This window comes from Leptodactylus fuscus, chromosome 1 (assembly GCF_031893055.1).
Source record: "Leptodactylus fuscus isolate aLepFus1 chromosome 1, aLepFus1.hap2, whole genome shotgun sequence".
Taxonomy (NCBI): Eukaryota; Metazoa; Chordata; class Amphibia; order Anura; family Leptodactylidae; genus Leptodactylus; species Leptodactylus fuscus.
The window spans coordinates 80,643,889-80,658,472 of record NC_134265.1 but is presented as its reverse complement, the minus strand read 5'-3'; positions in this window follow the sequence as shown (position 1 = coordinate 80,658,472).

The following is a 14,584-nucleotide window of genomic DNA, read 5'->3' as shown; positions in this document are numbered from 1 at the left end:
ATAACCCCAATATATTCTTTGAATTCCCAGTCAGACAATGGCACTGTATACCAGTAGTAAAAATTGTGGGTGCACGTAACCCCAATATATTCTTTGAATTACCAGTCAGAAACTGGCACTATATGGCAGTAGCAAGAAATGAGGGTATTTATAAACCCAATATATTCTTTGAATTCCCAGTCAGACAATGGCACTGTATACCAGTAGTAAAAATTGTGGGTGCACGTAACCCCAATATATTCTTTGAATTACCAGTCAGAAACTGGCACTATATGGCAGTAGCAAGAAATGAGGGTATTTATAAACCCAATATATTCTTTGAATTCCCAGTCAGACAATGGCACTGTATACCAGTAGTAAAAATTGTGGGTGCACGTAACCCCAATATATTCTTTGAATTACCAGTCAGAAACTGGCACTATATGGCAGTAGCAAGAAATGAGGGTATTTGTATTCCCAATATATTCTTTGAATTCCCAGTCAGACAATGGCACTGTATACCAGTAGTAAAAATTGTGGGTGCACGTAACCCCAATATATTCTTTGAATTACCAGTCAGAAACTGGCACTATATGGCAGTAGCAAGAAATGAGGGTATTTATAACCCCAATATATTCTTTGAATTCCCAGTCAGACAATGGCACTGTATACCAGTAGTAAAAATTGTGGGTGCACGTAACCCCAATATATTCTTTGAATTACCAGTCAGAAACTGGCACTATATGGCAGTAGCAAGAAATGAGGGTATTTGTATTCCCAATATATTCTTTGAATTCCCAGTCAGACAATGGCACTGTATACCAGTAGTAAAAATTGTGGGTGCACGTAACCCCAATATATTCTTTGAATTACCAGTCAGAAACTGGCACTATATGGCAGTAGCAAGAAATGAGGGTATTTGTATTCCCAATATATTCTTTGAATTCCCAGTCAGACAATGGCACTGTATACCAGTAGTAAAAATTGTGGGTGCACGTAACCCCAATATATTCTTTGAATTACCAGTCAGAAACTGGCACTATATGGCAGTAGCAAGAAATGAGGGTATTTATAAACCCAATATATTCTTTGAATTCCCAGTCAGACAATGGCACTGTATACCAGTAGTAAAAATTGTGGGTGCACGTAACCCCAATATATTCTTTGAATTACCAGTCAGAAACTGGCACTATATGGCAGTAGCAAGAAATGAGGGTATTTGTATTCCCAATATATTCTTTGAATTCCCAGTCAGACAATGGCACTGTATACCAGTAGTAAAAATTGTGGGTGCACGTAACCCCAATATATTCTTTGAATTACCAGTCAGAAACTGGCACTATATGGCAGTAGCAAGAAATGAGGGTATTTGTATTCCCAATATATTCTTTGAATTCCCAGTCAGACAATGGCACTGTATACCAGTAGTAAAAATTGTGGGTGCACGTAACCCCAATATATTCTTTGAATTACCAGTCAGAAACTGGCACTATATGGCAGTAGCAAGAAATGAGGGTATTTATAAACCCAATATATTCTTTGAATTCCCAGTCAGACAATGGCACTGTATACCAGTAGTAAAAATTGTGGGTGCACGTAACCCCAATATATTCTTTGAATTACCAGTCAGAAACTGGCACTATATGGCAGTAGCAAGAAATGAGGGTATTTGTATTCCCAATATATTCTTTGAATTCCCAGTCAGACAATGGCACTGTATACCAGTAGTAAAAATTGTGGGTGCACGTAACCCCAATATATTCTTTGAATTACCAGTCAGAAACTGGCACTATATGGTAGTAGCAAGAAATGAGGGTATTTATAAACCCAATATATTCTTTGAATTCCCAGTCAGACAATGGCACTGTATACCAGTAGTAAAAATTGTGGGTGCACGTAACCCCAATATATTCTTTGAATTACCAGTCAGAAACTGGCACTATATGGCAGTAGCAAGAAATGAGGGTATTTGTATTCCCAATATATTCTTTGAATTCCCAGTCAGACAATGGCACTGTATACCAGTAGTAAAAATTGTGGGTGCACGTAACCCCAATATATTCTTTGAATTACCAGTCAGAAACTGGCACTATATGGCAGTAGCAAGAAATGAGGGTATTTGTATTCCCAATATATTCTTTGAATTCCCAGTCAGACAATGGCACTGTATACCAGTAGTAAAAATTGTGGGTGCACGTAACCCCAATATATTCTTTGAATTACCAGTCAGAAACTGGCACTATATGGCAGTAGCAAGAAATGAGGGTATTTATAAACCCAATATATTCTTTGAATTCCCAGTCAGACAATGGCACTGTATACCAGTAGTAAAAATTGTGGGTGCACGTAACCCCAATATATTCTTTGAATTACCAGTCAGAAACTGGCACTATATGGCAGTAGCAAGAAATGAGGGTATTTGTATTCCCAATATATTCTTTGAATTCCCAGTCAGACAATGGCACTGTATACCAGTAGTAAAAATTGTGGGTGCACGTAACCCCAATATATTCTTTGAATTACCAGTCAGAAACTGGCACTATATGGCAGTAGCAAGAAATGAGGGTATTTGTATTCCCAATATATTCTTTGAATTCCCAGTCAGACAATGGCACTGTATACCAGTAGTAAAAATTGTGGGTGCACGTAACCCCAATATATTCTTTGAATTACCAGTCAGAAACTGGCACTATATGGCAGTAGCAAGAAATGAGGGTATTTATAACCCCAATATATTCTTTGAATTCCCAGTCAGACAATGGCACTGTATACCAGTAGTAAAAATTGTGGGTGTATATAGCCCCAATTCTATTGCTAGGGGACTTGCAGGGTATTTCTGGGGTGAAGGTGGGGGGGCACACCGTTGGAACGGGTATCGGGGGTATATATCGGGTATACGGGAATACACTGACAGTGTATTCCATTCAGGATCCTGGGAAAGCTGGGTTGCGGCGATTGAGCCCGTCAGTGCCACGTTACACTGACAAGCTTCTCCCTGGAATTGAAGTTATATGTAAGCCCAATATATTCTTTGAATTCCCAGTGAGACAATGGCACTATATGGCAGTAGCAAAAATAGTGGGTGTATATAGCCCCAATTCTATTGCTAGGGGACTTGCAGGGTATTTCTGGGGTGAAGGTGGGGGGGCACACCGTTGGAACGGGTATCGGGGGTATATATCGGGTATACGGGAATACACTGACAGTGTATTCCATTCAGGATCCTGGGAAAGCTGGGTTGCGGCGATTGAGCCCTTCAGTGCCACGTTACACTGACAAGCTTCTCCCTGGAATTTAGCTCTTATAAGAGCTGTTGGTTGTCTTCTCCTTCCTATCCTAGCCTGTCCCTGCCTACCCAGAATCTAAGCCCTAGCTAGCTGGATGGAAACCTCCGTCCTCGGTGAATTGCAAGCTCAGAATGACGCGAACCTGGGCGGCGCTGTTCTTTTAAATTAGAGGTCACATGTTTTCGGCAGCCAATGGGTTTTGCCTACTTTTCTCAACGTCACCGGTGTCGTAGTTCCTGTCCCACCTACCCTGCGCTGTTATTGGAGCAAAAAAGGCGCCAGGGAAGGTGGGAGGGGAATCGAGTAATGGCGCACTTTACCACGCGGTGTTCGATTCGATTCGAACATGCCGAACAGCCTAATATCCGATCGAACATGAGTTCGATAGAACACTGTTCGCTCATCTCTAGTTGGGACAACTGCAGGGGGACTTTAACCGTTTCCCTGTTGTCCAGCTTGGGTGGTACTTTAGTTGCAGAGGACGTATTACATACGTCCTTACTACTAATGCCAATTTCTCAGTATCTGTATGAGGGATATGAAGATGTCTTAGATTCATTTTAAAGAATAGAATCTCATCTTAACATCATAACCCTTCACCAGAGCGATTCGCTGGTGAAAATGTTCGGCATAGAGATCCCAACAGCGTTTTTAACAACAAATCGCTCCAAATCTGTAAGGATTATCATGATGACCTTGGTATCATTTTAAATAGGATGCTATTCACAGGGGTATTCTTTTGTAGAACCCCTCTCAACATAACCAGGAAGTTTATTGGTGCTGTGACCCAGACACTTACCATTGTCGAGTTTACAGTTCCAAAAGAGTTTCACCACTTATACAACACATACACAAAGTCATCAATAAAATTTACAGTTTTTCCCTGTCTCCTGTCCTGTCCGTCCCTAACCTTTATTGAGTAAAATACTCCAACCGCCTGTCTAGCAACATCCATTACACACGAAAATAATAGCAATAACGATTATTACTAGAGATGGATGTAGAAAACATTTTTGACCATTTCACCCATTGAATGTCACCATATGAAGTCCCAGTTTTGGGCAGCTTTCAGATGTTTATAATAGAAGTTGGTGATGGGGGGTACTTATTAAACCTTTGCACTGGGCCCACCAATGTGTTAAAACGGCCCTGGCACTATGCATTGCATTATAATGTGATAATGTCTGTACCTGCACCTACCATGGGATCACCGTGAATTTCCTTATAAGAGAGAGCTGTGTTTGGTCCTATATAGAAGCTCTTCGGCTCTTAGTTTGGCCACTCCATGAGTGACACTGTAAGGTGGCTGGCTCTGTGGCTGTATGGTAAATCTATAGATAGCACTGCATGGGGGATATGTGACTTGGGGTTCTGTTGCTTGTTATGGTTGTTCTATGCTTGGTAATCAGGATTTGGCACTGTATGGAGTCTCCATGACTACCATTGCTTGGTGACCTCTATACATTGCACTTAATGGAGGTTCTGTGGCTGGCACTGTTTGGGAGCATTGAGGGTAGCATAAATTGGTGGATCTAAAGATGGCATGGGACAAGACTCTGTGGCTGGCACTATATTGAGGATCTATGGATTGCAATAGGTGTTCTGTGCTTGGTCTTCAGCTGCTGTAGCTGGTGCTGTATAGACGCTCCTTTGCAGAACATAGAAATGCTACATAAGTGCCGACCACAAGTATAAAACCAAAAAGTCTTGATCATTTTCAGAGAAGCAATTGGCTGCCGAGTGACTAAACTACTGTATGATCAGTGTAGGGGCTGGGTGTCAGACCACCACTGATCAGATATTGATAGGATATGTCATGAAGAGTTCAATGCCAGAAAACCCCTTTAATTCTCCATGCAAATAGCTTACTGTTCACCCAATGACAGTAGTTCTCTATTTGACCCTTCATTACTAAAATGATGGGGAAATTCTAGGTAAGTTCTAGATCTTCATTGTGTACAAATCTTTTGCATGATGAGCAAGTCACCCTGCCATGAAATTTCTGAGCTTACACAATACGCTGAGATCTGATTTTTTCATAATTATTTCCCAGAGGCCCACTTAAACTAGAATAAAACTATTGATTTATTTGTATCATGCAGTTCAAAGAGACTTATTCTAGCGGGGCATGCCCTTCGCTCAACTCTGATATGTTCTTTTCTTGTGCTCGCAGCTCTGCAGGTAATTCCAGAGATGTGGCATCTGCTACAGCTGCCTCGCAAATAACTGAAGGTATTCATTAATTTGCCAATACTTCTAACTAACTAGCCATACGCTCTGTGATGTTTTGACAGACAAAACAAGTACACAAACACAGTTTATAGGATGTCTGTGCTGGATTAATGAGACAAAGGTTAACAACTGAGCAGAAAGGCAAGAAGTCTGCACGATACAGGTCACTGACTTTGCTTGATATTATTTCTTGCTTTGGCCAGAGAGCTACATATTTTGGTTGTTTTACATTGATATATGTTTATATCAAACACAATTCTTCTGTGGATTACATGGTATTTGGAACAAAAAGCAATCTTTTAAAGGGCCCTCCTCAGTAGGGTATACTGCCTGCCATCTTGCTATCCTGCCATTTCTGACCTTAATAATGGGGGTTGTTTTACCAGTGAGACCCTTACCAATGGTTATACCACAAAAAATATTTATACCATAGAGAATAAGTTGCTCATTGGTGGAGTTCTGACTGCCGAGACCCTTACCAACCCTGTTTTATCCCATTGTGAATTTAGCCTTGGTGAAAGCAGGCATACTCCAGATCCCATTCACTTCAATGGGAGAGCTAGAGATATTCGAGTACTGTAATTCAGCTATCCCTTGTACTCCCACTGAAGTGAATAGGAGTTAGTTGTTCATCTGCCCATCAAACCCAACCCCTGCAAAAGCAATATACATGTAGATGTACAGTATACTGTATCTCACACAGCCTTATATAATAACAGGGTAGAAAGTTTAACAAACTACACTGTCTATTATATATAGATGCAATGGGTGGCCCAGATGACACCTAGACACAGAGACAATAGGACCTCTATCCTTCCTCTTTGGTCTCATCTCCTTACTAAGAAGCCCTCATTACCAATTATCATTCTTAAAGAGAAGGCAAGAGTTAGAAGGCAGGCTACTGAGATGGCCATAGAACAGAAACAGTCCAAGGTAAGGGTTAGGCAGCAGCCTAAGGGAGCCTTCACACGATGCAACGCTGCGCCCATTCTGATTGTAAAAACACGTTCAGAATGAGCGCGTAAAAAGCAGCTCCCATTGACTTGAATGGGAGCCGGCATACGTGCGCTCCCCATTGAAATCAATGGGAGGCTTTTTTCCCTATTGCTTTCAATGTGATACGCACATAATACATTGAAAGCATAGGGAAGAAAGCCTCCCATTGATTTCAATGGGGAGCGCACGTATGCTGGCTCCCATTCAGGTCAATGGGAGCTGCTTTTTACGTGCTCATTCTGAACATGTTTTTACGATCAGAATGAGCGCAGTGTTACATCGTGTGAAGACTCCCTAATGCTGAACAAAATAGAAGGCAGGTAATATTTGCAAGTATCTGTGTAGTGGGCCCCACAAATAAATAGTACTTGTGGGAACTAACCCCTGACATTGTTCCCATCCAAAGGATAGGAGATAAATTGCTAATTGGTTGGGGTTCAACTAGTGAGAGCCCCACAGATCCTCAGAATTGCAGTGTTTTACTCTCATTCAACATGTAGCAGTGCATGTAAAATGCATGCCCCTATTCCATTAATTTCAACGAGAATGCTGGAGATAGCCAAGTGCTATTTCCAATGCTCCCACTGAATGAATGGAATGGGGAACTGATTTTGTATCTACTGCACCATTCTGAACAGGATTAAGCCACAGAATCATCAGGATCCCAGCAGGACCCTCATGGATCAGCAATTTATCCCCAATCCTATACCATGTTTTACACTTGAAATATCTGTGCTTACTATCGGAATAGTGAGAATTTTAAAAAGGTATGCAGCTCTCTAACAGAATATGTGGGGTGTCTAGTGGCGAATATAAGATCATTACATTACACAGTTAATAAAGGACTACAATCTTTTAGGATCCACAGTGACACATTTATAGTAGAGCAGTTCCACCATATTAGTAATTCATATTGTACAATGTACACCATGAAAGTGGTATTTAAAGGAAACCTTTCACTAAGTTTATATCATCTAATAACAGGTATTCTTTAAGAGGATGCTATTTGACCTTTATATTACATTTATACACAGATACAACCATGTATAAAATAGGTTTATAATGTATATTGGTGAGGGACAATAACATAGACACGGGTTTAGAGTTGCAACATAGGTTTAATCCCTTCTGCATTATGTATAGGGACATGAAACCATCATCTTTCAACGCTCAATTCTCCCCAGTACTCAATGTATTTTCCAGTTGTGGAAAATGCTATGGAGATATTAAGCAAGTTAAAAGCCCTTTTTGTGCCAGGCCAATAAAATGATAGGAATCCCAGTGTTTAACAAACTCTTGGACATAAAGAGTACATGGACTGTGTCAGGCTGATGGTTTAATGAGGGGTAAAATGCTACCAGCCTTCCTTTTTTTGCCAAACAGAAATCTTTCTGCTGCTTAAGATTTGACATGTCTCAGAATGAAAACTACAAAAGTACTTTCACACCGCACATTAGTAGAGACCTTTGCATATAAAATCCCTGTGAACAAATACAGAAAAGTTCAGATTCATTATACGTGTAATAGAAAGTGCCAGAATTTGTAGTGAAAGTTTCTGCTTGAGCTTAACCATCTGCCACAGTCATTTACTCCTCGAAAATATTTAGTGTTCAGAATATTCTTCAGAACAAAGACATAAAACAAATAAGAAAGTTAGAAGTGAAGTGGTTGCGGGTCACATATACAGTCCTATGAAAAAGTTTGGGCACCCCTATTAATCTTAATAATTTTTAGTTCTAAATATTTTGGTGTTTGCCACAGCCATTTCAGTTTGATATATCTAATAACTGACAGTAATATTTCAGGATTGAAATGAGGTTTATTGTACTAACAGAAAATGCGCAATATGCATTAAACCAAAATTTGACCGGTGCAAAAATATGGGCACCTCAACAGAAAAGTGACATTAATATTTAGTATATCCTCCTTTTGCAAAGATAACAGCCTCTAGTTGCTTCCTGTAGCTTTTAATCAGTTCCTGGATCCTGGATGAAGGTATTTTGGACCATTTCTTTCTACAAAACAATTCAAGTTCAGTTAAGTTTGATGGTCGCCGAACATGGACAGCCCGCTCTCAAATGATCTGAAAACAAAGATTGTTCAACATAGTTGTTCAGGGGAAGGATACAAAACGTTGTCTCAGAGATTTAACCTGTCAGTTTCCACTGTGAGGAACATAGAAAGGAAATGGAAGACCACAGGGACATTTCTTGTTAAGCCCAGAAGTGGCAGGCCAAGAAAAATATCAGAAAGGCAGAGAAGAAGAATGGTGAGAACAGTCAAGGACAATCCACAGACCACCTCCAAAGAGCTGCAGCATCATCTTGCTGCAGATGGTGTCACTGTGCATCAGTCAGCAATACAGCGCACTTTGCACAAGGAGAAGCTGTATGGGAGAGTGATGAGAAAGAAGCCGTTTCTGCACGTACGCCACAAATAGAGTTGCCTGAGGTATGCAAAAGCACATTTGGAGAAGCCAACTTCATTTTGGAAACAAAGATTGAGTTGTTTGGTTATAAAAAAAGGCGTTATGCATGGCGTCCAAAAAGAAACAGCATTCCAAGAAAAACACTTGCTACCCACTGTAATATTTGGTGGAGGTTCCATCATGCTTTGGGGCTGTGTGGCCAATGCCGGCACCGGGAATCTTGTTAAAGTTGAGGGTCGCATGGATTCCACTCAGTATCAGCAGATTCTTGAGAATAATGTTCAAGAATCAGTGACGAAGTTGAAGTTACGCCGGGGATGGATATTTCAGCAAGACAATGATCCAAAACACTGCTCCAAATCAACTCAGGCATTCATGCAGAGGAACAATTACAATGTTCTGGAATGGCCATCCCAGTCCCCAGACCTGAATATCATTGAACATCTGTGGGATGATTTGAAGCGGGCTGTCCATGCTCGGCCACCATCAAACTTAACTGAACTTGAATTGTTTGTCCAAAATACCTTTATCCAGGATCCAGGAACTGATTAAAAGCTACAGGAAGCGACTAGAGGCTGTTATCTTTGCAAAAGGAGGATCTACTAAATATTAATGTCACTTTTCTGTTGAGGTGCCCATACTTTTGCACCGGTCAAATTTTGGTGTAATGCATATTGCACATTTTCTGTTAGTACAATAAACCTCATTTCAATCCTGAAATATTACTGTGTCCATCAGTTATTAGATATATCAAACTGAAATGGCTGCTGCAAACACCAAAATATTTAGAACTAAAAATGATTAAGATTAATAGGGGTGCCCAAACTTTTTCATAGGACTGTATAAAACTGGTGGAGCAGAAGATGGTGCAGTATAGGTACAGTCCTATGAAAAAGTTTGGGCACCCCTATTAATCTTAATCATTTTTAGTTCTAAATATTTTGGTGTTTGCAGCAGCCATTTCAGTTTGATATATCTAATAACTGATGGACACAGTAATATTTCAGGATTGAAATGAGGTTTATTGTACTAACAGAAAATGTGCACTATGCATTAAACCAAAATTTGACCGGTGCAAAAGTATGGGCACCTCAACAGAAAAGTAACATTAATATTTAGTAGATCCTCCTTTTGCAAGATAACAGCCTCTAGTCGTTTCCTGTAGCTTTTAATCAGTTCCTGGATCCTGGATGAAGGTATTTTGGACCATTCCTCTTTACAAAACAATTCAAGTTCAGTTAAGTTTGATGGTCGCTGAGCATGGACAGCCCGCTCTCAAATGATCTGAAAACAAAGATTGTTCAACATAGTTGTTCAGGGGAAGGATACAAAAAATTTGTTTCAGAGATTTAACCTGTCAGTTTCCACTGTGAGGAACATGGAAGGAAATGGAAGACCACAGGGACAGTTCTTGTTAAGCCCAGAAGTGGCAGGCCAAGAAAAATATCAGAAAGGCAGAGAAGAAGAATGGTGAGAACAGTCCAGGACAATCCTTAGACCACCTCCAAAGAGCTGCAGCATCATCTTGCTGCAGATGGTGTCACTGTGCATTGGTCAACAATACAGCACACTTTGCACAAGGAGAAGCTGTATGGGAGAGTGATGAGAAAGAAGCCATTTCTGCAAGCACGCCACAGAGTCGCCTGAGGTATGCAAAAGCACATTTGGACAAGCCAGCTTCATTTTGGAAGAAGGTCCTGTGGACTGATGAAACAAAGATTGCGTTGTTTGGTCATACAAAAAGGCATTATGCATGGCATCCAAAAAAAACAGCATTCCAAGAAAAACACATGCTACCCACTGTAAAATTTGGTGGAGGTTCCATCATGCTTTGGGGCTGTGTGGCCAATGCCGGCACCGGGAATCTTGTTAAAGTTGAGGGTCGCATGGATTCCACTCAGTATCAGCAGATTCTTGAGAATAATGTTCAAGAATCAGTGACGAAGTTGAAGTTACGCCGGGGATGGATATTTCAGCAAGACAATGATCCAAAACACCGCTCCACATCAACTCAGGCATTCATGCAGAGGGACAATTACAGTGTTCTGGAATGGCCATCCCAGTCCCCAGACCTGAATATCATTGAACATCTGGAGGATGATTTGAAGCAGGCTGTCCATGCTCGGCGACCATCAAACTTAACTGAACTTGAATTGTTTTGTAAAGAGGAATGGTCCAAAATACCTTCATCCAGGATCCAGGAACTGACTAAAAGCTACAGGAAGCGACTAGAGGCTGTTATCTTTGCAAAAGGAGGATCTACTAAATATTAATGTCACTTTTCTGTTGAGGTGCCCATACTTTGGCACCGGTCAAATTTTGGTTTAATGCATATTGCACATTTTCTGTTAGTATAATAAACCTCATTTCAATCCTGAAATATTACTGTGTCCATCAGTTATTAGATATATCAAACTGAAATGGCTGCTGCAAACACCAAAATATTTAGAACTAAACATGATTAAGATTAATAGGGGTGCCCAAACTTTTTCATAGGACTGTATGTGCTGTGTGTATGTAGGCTTCTTTATATAGCACCAGGCCAATATTTGTTGGGGTATTATATTCTATTTTAGGTGACAGTTTGGGTGTATCTCTAGCATCTAAATGTAGTGTTAACTTCAGCTTCAGTGTGCAAGTATTTGTAAAAATGTCACATGCATGTCAAAAATGCCATTTTTATAAAAAACAAAACTGTATTCAAAATAGTACTATACATAAAAGTTGGGAAAAGATATAATTAGAGATATATATAGTTAGTTATATATATAGTTAGAGATGAGCGAATACCGTTCAATCGAGTAGGTATTCGAGCGAATATTAATTTACTCGACATATTCGATTCCAATCGAATACCATGCGGTAAACGCAGTAAAAATTCGTATGCCCTCCCACTTTTCCTGGCACTTTTTTTGCACCAATAACTGTGCAGGGAAGGTGGCACAGGAAGCAGGAAAACATAGGCATAAAAAAAAAAATAGGAAAAAGTCATTGGCTGGCTAAATCAGATGACCTCAGACTTATAAGAATAGTGTCAGCCATATTCGTGTCAGATGCGTTTTGGTGAGATAGGGAGAGATTGTTCTGAGGGTGAGAAAGAGATTGTAGCTTCTGCTAGGCAGGAAAACATTTGTAAACAACAGCTCTTTTCAAAGCTACACTGCAGGAACAGTGTACACATACACTGAACCTGCCAATGATGCGTCAGGGTAGCATCAAGGGACTGGGGTGGGCACATGGACGTGGAAATCCAGCTGGGATCCAGTCCACAGTCCAGGTACTGGAGAAGGGCTGCCAGCATTGCCCCTCATCAGTAGCACAAGGGGGCCAGGACGTGGAAATCCAGCTGGGGATCCAGTCCACAGTCCAGGTACTGGAGAGGGGCTGCCAGCAGTGCCCCTCGTCAAATAGCACAAGAGGACGGGGACGTGGATGTGGAAATCTAGCTGGAGATCCAGTCCACAGTCCAGGTACTGGAGAGGGGCCGCCAGCAGTGCCCCTCGTCAGTAGCACAAGGGGACGAGGAAATCTAGCTGGGGATCCAGGACACAGTAGCTCGACTCCAATTATATACTTTTGTGGGCAGCCAGCAGTGCCACAACATCAAGTGGGGTGCAGGGTGTAATGCTGACAAGGCCCGAGCACCAGGAACCTATACTAGGGTGGTTAACAGATATTGTGGACCTGCAACCAGCATGTCAATATCCACAGTACCGATGAGACACAGTTCCATGTGTCTGTGCCAGAACACAAGTTCCTCCTCCTCATCCTCCTCCTCTAACATCACCATCTTCACCGTAAATAAATAGTTAAAAAAAAACATTAATGTTTTACGGCTCCCCCCAAGGGCCTGAAGATTAGTTTTTTAGGGCTCCCCCCAAGGGCCTGAAAAATAATGTTTTAGGGCTCCCCCAAGGGCCTGAAATCTAATCAATCTAATCAAGGGCCAAAAAGTAAAACACTGCTGGTTAAAGGCTCAACTCACCCCAAGTGCCAAAAAGTAAAACACTGCTGGTGCAATGTTCTACTCACCCCAAGGGCCAAAAAGTAAAACACTGCTGGTGCAATGCTCTACTCACCCCAAGGGCCAAAAAGTAAAACACTACTGTTGCAAGGCTCTAGTCACCCCAAGGACCAAAAAATAAAACACTGCTGGTGCAAGGCTTTAGTCACCCCAAGGGCCAGAAACACTGCTGGTTAAAGGCTCTACTCACCCCAAGGGTCAAAAACTAAAACTAAGCTGTTTAAAGGCTCAATTCACCCAAAGGGCCAAAAACTATGCTGGTGCAACGCTGAACTAAATTAAAGGGCCTAAAACTATGCTGCTAAAGGCTCAAGTTACCTCAAGGGCCTCAATCTCTGCTGGTAGCTCAGCTTAAGGGCCTCTAACTTAATTTGGAAGGGCTCACGTGAAGGGCCAGAAAAGTAATTTTTGGTGGTTTTGGAGGTCTCACCACATCACACACACTTAAACAATGACAGTTAAGGGTGGGGGCTGTTGGATTTCCCATTGCCTATGCCATCTGTGGTTGTCATGGTTAATGTCATTTAAAGGGGTGCATGGTAATGTTTCTTTAGCTTTAAATATGTGTTTCTGTTAATACTATTGTGTAGGAAAGAAGGTTTCCAAGTATTTTTCCACTTGCATAGGGGTTCTACTGAGTTTGGAGTGTCTAGTTGATAGGCTGTGATAATGGGGTAATACTGGGACTTGGGCGTGTTAGATGTCCCCAGACATGCTTCCCCTGCTGTCCCAGTTGCATTCCAGAGGTGTTGGCATCATTTCATGGGGTGTCATAATGGACTTGGTGATTCTCCTTAGTTGAATTGTGGTTTCCCCTGAAACGAGCATTTGTTCCCCATAGACTATAATGGAATTCGATATTCGGTCGAACAGTCGAATATTGAGGGTCCACTCAAAACAAATATTTCACTACTCGCTCATCTCTAATAAAAGTCATGCTTCTTGATATCCTTCCTCTGACCTTTGCACTGATCTTCCCGATCATGGACACTGTGTTTCACTATGTCCCCTTTACAACAATTCAAACTCTTTTTTGAAGGCCCCTAGTGTGGCCCCCTCATCATGGGAGTTTTCCCGTTCGTTTTCATTTTTGACCTATCCTCAGGATAGGTCATCGATAAAACATCAGTGGGGTCTTACACCCAGGACCTCTGCTGACTAATCATTTGAAGGTACCTAGTCCTATTCACTTCCATGGGTATGGGGGTGTTATTATTTGAAATCAACTGTCTTTGCCTCATGTAAAGTGATTTGGGCTGTTATTATCTCATGTCTCATGTTGGCAGAGTAGGATGTCATCGTGAGCTTCATGACAGCCAGTGACAAAAATACCAGGCTACCATAGGCTGAGGTGCAGAGTAGTGTCCTTACCTGTGCCTCCCATGTGTCAGGGGTACGAGGGGGTTGCTGAGTAGGCTATGGTTAGCATAGCAATTGCCAGCTGCTGTAGGCTCCTGAGACACAGCAGCCTCCTCCTATTCCTCCTCCTGTGATGGTTAGGACATGAACATCCTGGTGCAAGAGGCACAATGTCAAGACACATTTGTGTTTCCGTAACTTTGTAGGCCACAGGCCTAAGCTACCATGCGTAGCTGTGTTAGGGCCAATTTCTTGCAGGACAAACTGTAATTTTACTTG